Source organism: Anomalospiza imberbis, chromosome Z (genome assembly GCF_031753505.1).
Source record: "Anomalospiza imberbis isolate Cuckoo-Finch-1a 21T00152 chromosome Z, ASM3175350v1, whole genome shotgun sequence".
NCBI lineage: Eukaryota > Metazoa > Chordata > Aves > Passeriformes > Viduidae > Anomalospiza > Anomalospiza imberbis.
The window spans coordinates 563,723-570,644 of NC_089721.1; positions in this window are offsets into that span (position 1 = coordinate 563,723).

Below are 6,922 nucleotides of genomic sequence, written 5' to 3' on the forward strand. Positions count from 1 at the left end.
AAAAAAATCTGTCTTCTAGATAGTTTCTGAACATTCATGATGAAGAGCAGAGCTTGGCTTTGGCTCCAGTGATATGTAGAGGGTATGAATTGAATTAAAACAGTCTTCATTAAAATGTTTGGGGTTTCTTTAACATTCAATTTTAGTGTAAATGAAAGCGTGGAAATGTTTTTTCTGTTTGCCTTTCCAGTTATTTCCAGTATTAGTGATTATTATCTTAAGGAAACAGTATTTATTTAAATAACCTAAAACTATCTGGTTTTATCCTTTTTCCCCTGCACTACTTAATCACTTGTAATAGAGCTAAAAGAATAGAAAACACTGGTGGGTTAGTTTTTTTTAGTCTTTCCCTTTCTTCATTTTTTTCTTGATTGTTTGGCAGCATTTCATTTACACAATCAGATTTGTCGCTTCACCCATCTAGCGGTCAAGTTTTCTCCACTTATTTCTTATGGTCTTCCAGTTGGGAAGGGCAAACAACTTTAAAGAGCACCATTACAGGGCAGCAAAAATTAACTGAGGATCTTTGGATCAGACTGAAAAACGAGAGCCTCCTTTGGCTCATCCCTGTAAAGATGAACTGGATCTAAAGTTCATCGTGTCCTGTTAAGTAGCTGTTGGCCAGAACACAGGATCGGTCTAGGTCAGGGCTTTGATGTTGTTACTGGAGCTGGCTTGGAGGCAGCGTGTGACTTGGACTCCAGACAGGAATTTAGGTCAATAACTGAGGATGATGAGCAGAAGTAACAGGACAAAAACATGTATAGAGTTTTAATTTCCCTAAATTTATGCCTGTTATACCCAGCCTTGCACAGCGCAGGGCATGCTCCTCACCTGGGCGTTTCAGCTCGGCTTCCTTCCCCTTCCTGGAACAGCATCTCATGTCTGCTGAGGTCTGAAGGAAAACTCCTTCAGATGTCAAAGGAGGCCCAGCTGAAGTATTCGTGTGTGCCCTGAGCTGAGGTCCTGCTGGGCAGTGCCCCTCTGGGTGACCCTGAGCCCGGGTGACAGCGGCTGCTCCATGCTCCCAAGACAAGGAAGAAGCTCTGCAGACACAAATCCCAGAAAAGCTGTCATGTCCCTGCTTCTTCAGCCTTGGCTTTAGCTATCAAAACAAAATCATCAAGGGAAACATGTCTAGAGTGTTAGTGTGCTGCTGCTCTCCTGGGGATGGATGCTCCACCACGGCAGCCTTTGAGAGTTACAGAACCATGGAATGGTTTGGGTGGGAAGGGAAGGTAAAACTCATCTAGCGCCACCCCTGCCATGGGCAGGGACACATCCCACTGTCCCAGGGTGCTCCAAGCCCTGTCCAGCCTGGCCTTGGACAGTTCCAGGGATGCAGGGGCAGCCACAGCTGCTCTGGGCACCCTGTGCCAGGGCCTGCCCACCCTCCCAGCCAGCAATTCCTGGTTCCCAATATCCCATCTGTGCCTGCCCTCTGGCAGTGGCAGCCACTGCCTGTGTGCTGTCCCTGCATGCCTTGTCCCCAGTCCCTCTGCAGCTCTCCTGGAGCCCCTTGAGGCCCTGGCAGGGGCTCTGAGCTCTCCCTGGAGCCTTCTCTTGTGCAGCTGCACAGCCCCAGCTGTGCCAGGCTGGCTCCAGAGCAGAGGGGCTCCAGCCCTGGCAGCAGCTCCGTGTGCCTTCTCTCCCTTTAAATTTTCTGTTTCATTCATCTTGATTTACCTTCACTTACCTTCATTAACCTAATGTGGATTAGAGCACATTAGACCAGACTAGACTAGTAGAAGAAAACTCCTGTAAGCAAAATAAACTCTTCAACTATTTTTTTTTTTTGCATGAAAACTGTTCAGAAGACTGTGAACAGTTCTGGTTTGTGTGGAGAGCTCTTAACCAAGCTGAAGGTATCTGAGGTTTCTCTCTCTCACTGACTCCTGGAGTGCTTTTAAGGCAAATCTGTTAATCTAAACCTGCTATTGGTCGATTTTGTTGAGTTTGAATAGGTTATTTTTCCTCAGCAAAAAAACAAAACTAATAAACTCTTTGTAAAGAGAGCAGAGAGGTTTTTGAAAAAACTTAATCATCTGCAAACCATCCAGATACACCAGTCTGAAATTTAGAGATAAATTTTAAGCTTTGCAACGCAACTGATTTTGAGATCATGGGTATTCCCTCCATTGCTATGTGTGAATAAAATGTGGTCCAGCTTTTCCATGGAGTGTCTTTGGTGGGTTGTTCAGTTACAAGTGTGGCTGTTTCACAGAGAGAGCAGAGCCAGGATCTTCTTCTCATTAACATCTTCAGGTTTTAGGGCATGGGAGTACAATTGTTTCAGTACACTGGCCCTGCTCCAGCCAAGCTGGTGTGGCCTTTCTCTTCATAACTTTGTAGGATATGTGTGTTGTCAGCCAAAACAAGATATGGAAAGCCACATGGAAAGGGGGGGGGGGGAAATCAACCATATTTGCTTTATTGTTTTGTCCAAGTCTTGTGTAATTTCTTACTTTGTCTGAGCTGGTTTGCCTGTTTGCAGAATGAGGAGAGGTGGAACAGCATGGCCTGGAAAGCCTTGTTTTATTGATCCATCTTCCTCATTTTTCAATGTTATTACAAGTCAGGTCAGAAGAAGAGGATTCTGAATGTTTGCACTTTGTGTCTTCTTTATACAGATTGCCATGAATGTCCTGAACCTTTGTGAAACAGCTGCAAAACAACCTGGAACAGAGAGGACAGAGATAGGAAAAAAAAAAAAAAACATAATCAAGCAATAGAAATTATCTGATCTTTAGTTTTAAACCTGGGTTGGTTGTGGGCCAAGCTGCTTTACCCATCCTGCTGGGCAGTGTGAGGGCTCTGATGCCTTTACATCAATGTGCAGAAGTTGCCAGACCCTTTGGGTTTGCTGCTGGGCTGGATGGGACTGCTGGGAAGGCAATGAGCTGTATAATTTATGTTGGAATGTCAGCATCAGAACAGGCATAAAATTACAACTCCTTTGCACAGGCAGGGGAGCAAGATCTTGGGTTTCCTGGACTGTCACAGCCATCTCTCGGTGAGGCTGCTCTTGGGGACCACTGGAAAGCTTGCCTTGCTGGAGTGAGGCTGGGTCACTGTTTCAGTTTGGGAAGCCAGCAAAAAACATGCTGTCCTTGTTCTTGGAAGGATAGGTCGGTCTTTTCATCCCAGACAGATCTTTTGTGCCAAGAGCTTTTGTAGATTGGGAGAGATAGCTGCCACCACCTGCACTGGGGACCTCTGCTAAGCCACCTCAGAGCACAGCCAAAGGGAGATACTACACCAGGAAATGAGGGAGCAGCACACTCCAAAAGGACTTTGTGTTCAAATCACCTCCAAAGAGGGATGCTGGGATGTGCTTGACAAGCTGGGCTTGTCCCAAATCCCTCTCCAGCTCTCCTGGAGCCCATTTAGGCATTGGTAGGGGCTCCAGGAGAGCTGGAGAGGGACTTGGGACAAGGCATGGATGGACAGGACACAGGGGATGGTTTCCATGCCAGAGGGAATATTAGATGGGATATTGGGAAGGAATTCCTGGTTGTGAGGGTGGGCAGGCCCCAGCACAGGGTGCTCAGAGCAGCTGTGGCTGCCCCTGGATCCCTGGCAGTGGTCCCGGCCGTGTTGCATCAGGCTTGGAGCACCCTGGGACACTAGAATGTGTCTCTAGAGATGCCTCCAGTGGCAGGGGGTTGGAATAAGCTGGACTTTAAGCTCCCAACCCAAACGATTTTGGGATTCTATGGTGCTCTGATTTTATGGTAATTGGTGAAACAGTGGTCAGCTGCTGCTGCTTGTGAGGCTGGGGCAGCCCTGGGTGGGGGTTGAGGAAGGTTATAAAGCATTCCCCATGCCGGTCCTATTGTTCTTCAGAGAACAGCCTGACCTTTGTGGGGACCCAACTCCTGGGGCTGAATGCAGTGGCTGTGAAAAAGTGACCCCAAGGAAACCTGGGGGAGGGGTGCCAGGCAGCTGGGGGCACAGTTGTCCAGCCTCAGCCCTGCCTGGCACAGATTTGGGATGTGTCTGCTCTGCCAGGCCTAAATTCCTTAGAGATTTAAAAAAAAAAAATTCTGAATTCATTGGAAACTTAAAAAAAATACCCTCTTCTCTTTGTTTTCTCACTTGTCTAATGCACAACTGAGCTCCCAGCTAGGGGAGCCATGCAGGGATGCATCTTGGTGTGCCAGCAGGTGTGATCCCTCAAGGTGTGGAGCAGCAGGAGCGATGCATTTGGGAGCTAACATCTGGTGTGTGAAGGCCAGACACCTGAAGAGGATGCCCACAGATGTGAAAGAGCTGCAGTCTGTTTCTCCTCTCTTGTGAGCTTGTATTCTTCCCCCTTTTCCTTCAGAGGCCAGCTCCTGCTTGTCCTTGCAGGAGACTCACCCTGCAAGAGGCACCAGCTCTTGCACTGCAGCTGTGTCCACGGGGTAGCAGCCAAAAAATGAGTTCCAGATATCTGGAATGACTTCTGGTGTTAGTTCCCCCCCAACACTCTTTGCAGAGGGTGGAAGGGAGCCCCTGGAGCACAGGAGCACATCAGAAAACAGCTCCAGCTCTGGGGTGCAGAACAATCAGGGGCCCTACAAGCACCAAATAGCTCCCTGCCAAATCCACCGAGGTAGTTTTCTTTGCAGACAGGCATTGCTGAGCTTTCCATAGGGAAAGGTTAACTAAGTAATTTCATGCAAATCTTCCTCAGCTCAGAGGTATTTACTCTGTTTGCAAAGTCCTTCTGCTGCTGCTGGATTTGTGTCATCAATTTGTGTCAGGCACAGGCAGAGCACAATAAGAGGCTTCCCTTTAAATTCGGTGGTGTGGTTGCTGGGAAAAGCTGGGAAAACTCAGTTAGTGATTAGGTTTGGGTAAGTTTCCTTAGAAGTTATCACCAATGGGTTTGTTGGTGGAGTCAGGCAAAGGTGAAGCATTTCAGGCAAAATATAAGTGACATTTAATGGAGGAAAAAAGAATTAATGGAAGAAATCAAAGGAAGAGAGGGAGTTGGAACTTGTCCTGACTGGCCTGGCACAGCAGCAATGGTCTTTCCAGAGTCCACTGTGCTCGCTGCAACAACCATAGAAAGTAACACAAAATCCTGCTTTTGCCCAGCCAAAAGCAGTAATGGTATTGCCATGTCTGAAAGAAAGCAGCATGGGAAGGAAAGGTTAATGGTTTTGGTAGAGCTCCCTGCTGAATGTGGCTTATGGTCACTGTGGGGAAGGGCGAGCTAGAACATCCCTCTACTGCAAACCGGAGAAAGATTTTGATTTTCTGATGTTGACTCTGCTGAAAAAAAGATGATGCTACTGGTACTGTTGAAATAATATCCTCACTGCTGATCTAAAACTGAAATAAACCTGTAACCACAGAAGGGTTTGGCTTGGAAGGGACCTTAAAGCCCATCCAGTGTCACCCCTGCCATGGACAGGGACACCTTCCACTCTCCCAGGTTACTCCAAGCCCCGTACAACCCAGCCTTGGACACTTCCAGGGATCCAGGTGGCTTAGCAGAGGTCCCCAATGCAGGTGGTGGCAGCTATCTCTCCCAATCCCAGAGTGGTTTGGGTTGGAAGGGACCTTAAAACTCATCTCATTCAGCCCCTGCCATGGGCAGGGACACCTCCCACTGTCCCAGGGTGCTCCAAGCCCCATCCAGCCTGGCCTTGGACACTCCCAGGGATGCAGGGGCAGCCACAGCTGCTCTGGGCACTCTGTGCCAGGGCCTGCCCACCCTCCCAGCCAGCAATTCCTGGTTCCCAATATCCCATCTGTGCCTGCCCTCTGGCAGTGGCAGCCACTGCCTGTGTGCTGTCCCTGCATGCCTTGTCCCCAGTCCCTCTGCAGCTCTCCTGGAGCCCCTTGAGGCCCTGGCAGGGGCTCTGAGCTCTCCCTGGAGCCTTCTCTTGTGCATGTGAATGTGGCAAGCACATTTCTCTCTCCCTCAGAATTTTTATGAAGGTGCACAGAGAGAAGTGAAAGAGAAAACAATTTCTATTTCTGCCCCTTGTTTTTCTCATGTGGAATGTGTTTGGAGAATTGCTTACCTAGAGCGAATGCCTGGTTGGATCACGGTGGATTGTTTGGGCCTGATGGCCAGTCAGATCCACCTGTGTCTGGATTCTGGAGAACAGGGTCACGAGTTGTGAGTGAGTTTGATAGAACAGTTAGAGAGAGTAGCATGTAGTTTTTAGTATCCTCTTTTATATAGTATATTAATGTATCATAGCATAATTATAATAAAGAAATAATTCAGCCTTCTGAAATAAAAGTCAGACATCATCATTCTTCCCATTGGGTTCGCCGACATCAACAACAGGTGAACAGCCCCAGCTCTGCTGGGCTGGCTCCAGAGCAGAGGGGCTCCAGCCCTGGCAGCAGCTCCATCTCCCCCCTCTCCTAATGTTTTATGAGGGGCATCTCTGCAGAGCACTTGTAGATCCAGAGTGACTTTGCCCCAGTCCTGAAGGCCCTCGGTGGTGGGGGCATGGAGAGGACAGCTTGGCCTTGGCCACACAGAGGAGGAGGGAAGGAGGAGGAAGGAGGGTGGTCTACCTGGCTGAATGTCTCAGTGTCATAACTGTTCTGGCAAGGAATGTCAAAGCTTTTGGTAGACAGCTCTGCACTGCTCCTGACAGGAGGAGACAGCCAGGGGGGTCGGGCTCTGCTCCCAGGGAACACAGACAGGAGGAGAGGGAACGGCCTCAGGCTGGGCCAGTGGAGGTTTAGGCTGGAAATTAGGGAAAATTTCTCAATGGAAAGGGTTGTCTTGCCCTGGCACAGCTGCCCAGGGCTGTGGTGCTGTCCCTGTGCCTGGAGGTGTGCGGATGTGGCACTTGGGGACAGGGGTCAGTGGTGGCCTTGGCAGTGCTGGGGGCAGGGTTGGACTCTGTGTTCTTGGAGGGTCTTTCCAACCTAAATGATTCTGTGATCAATAATAAGACTTCAC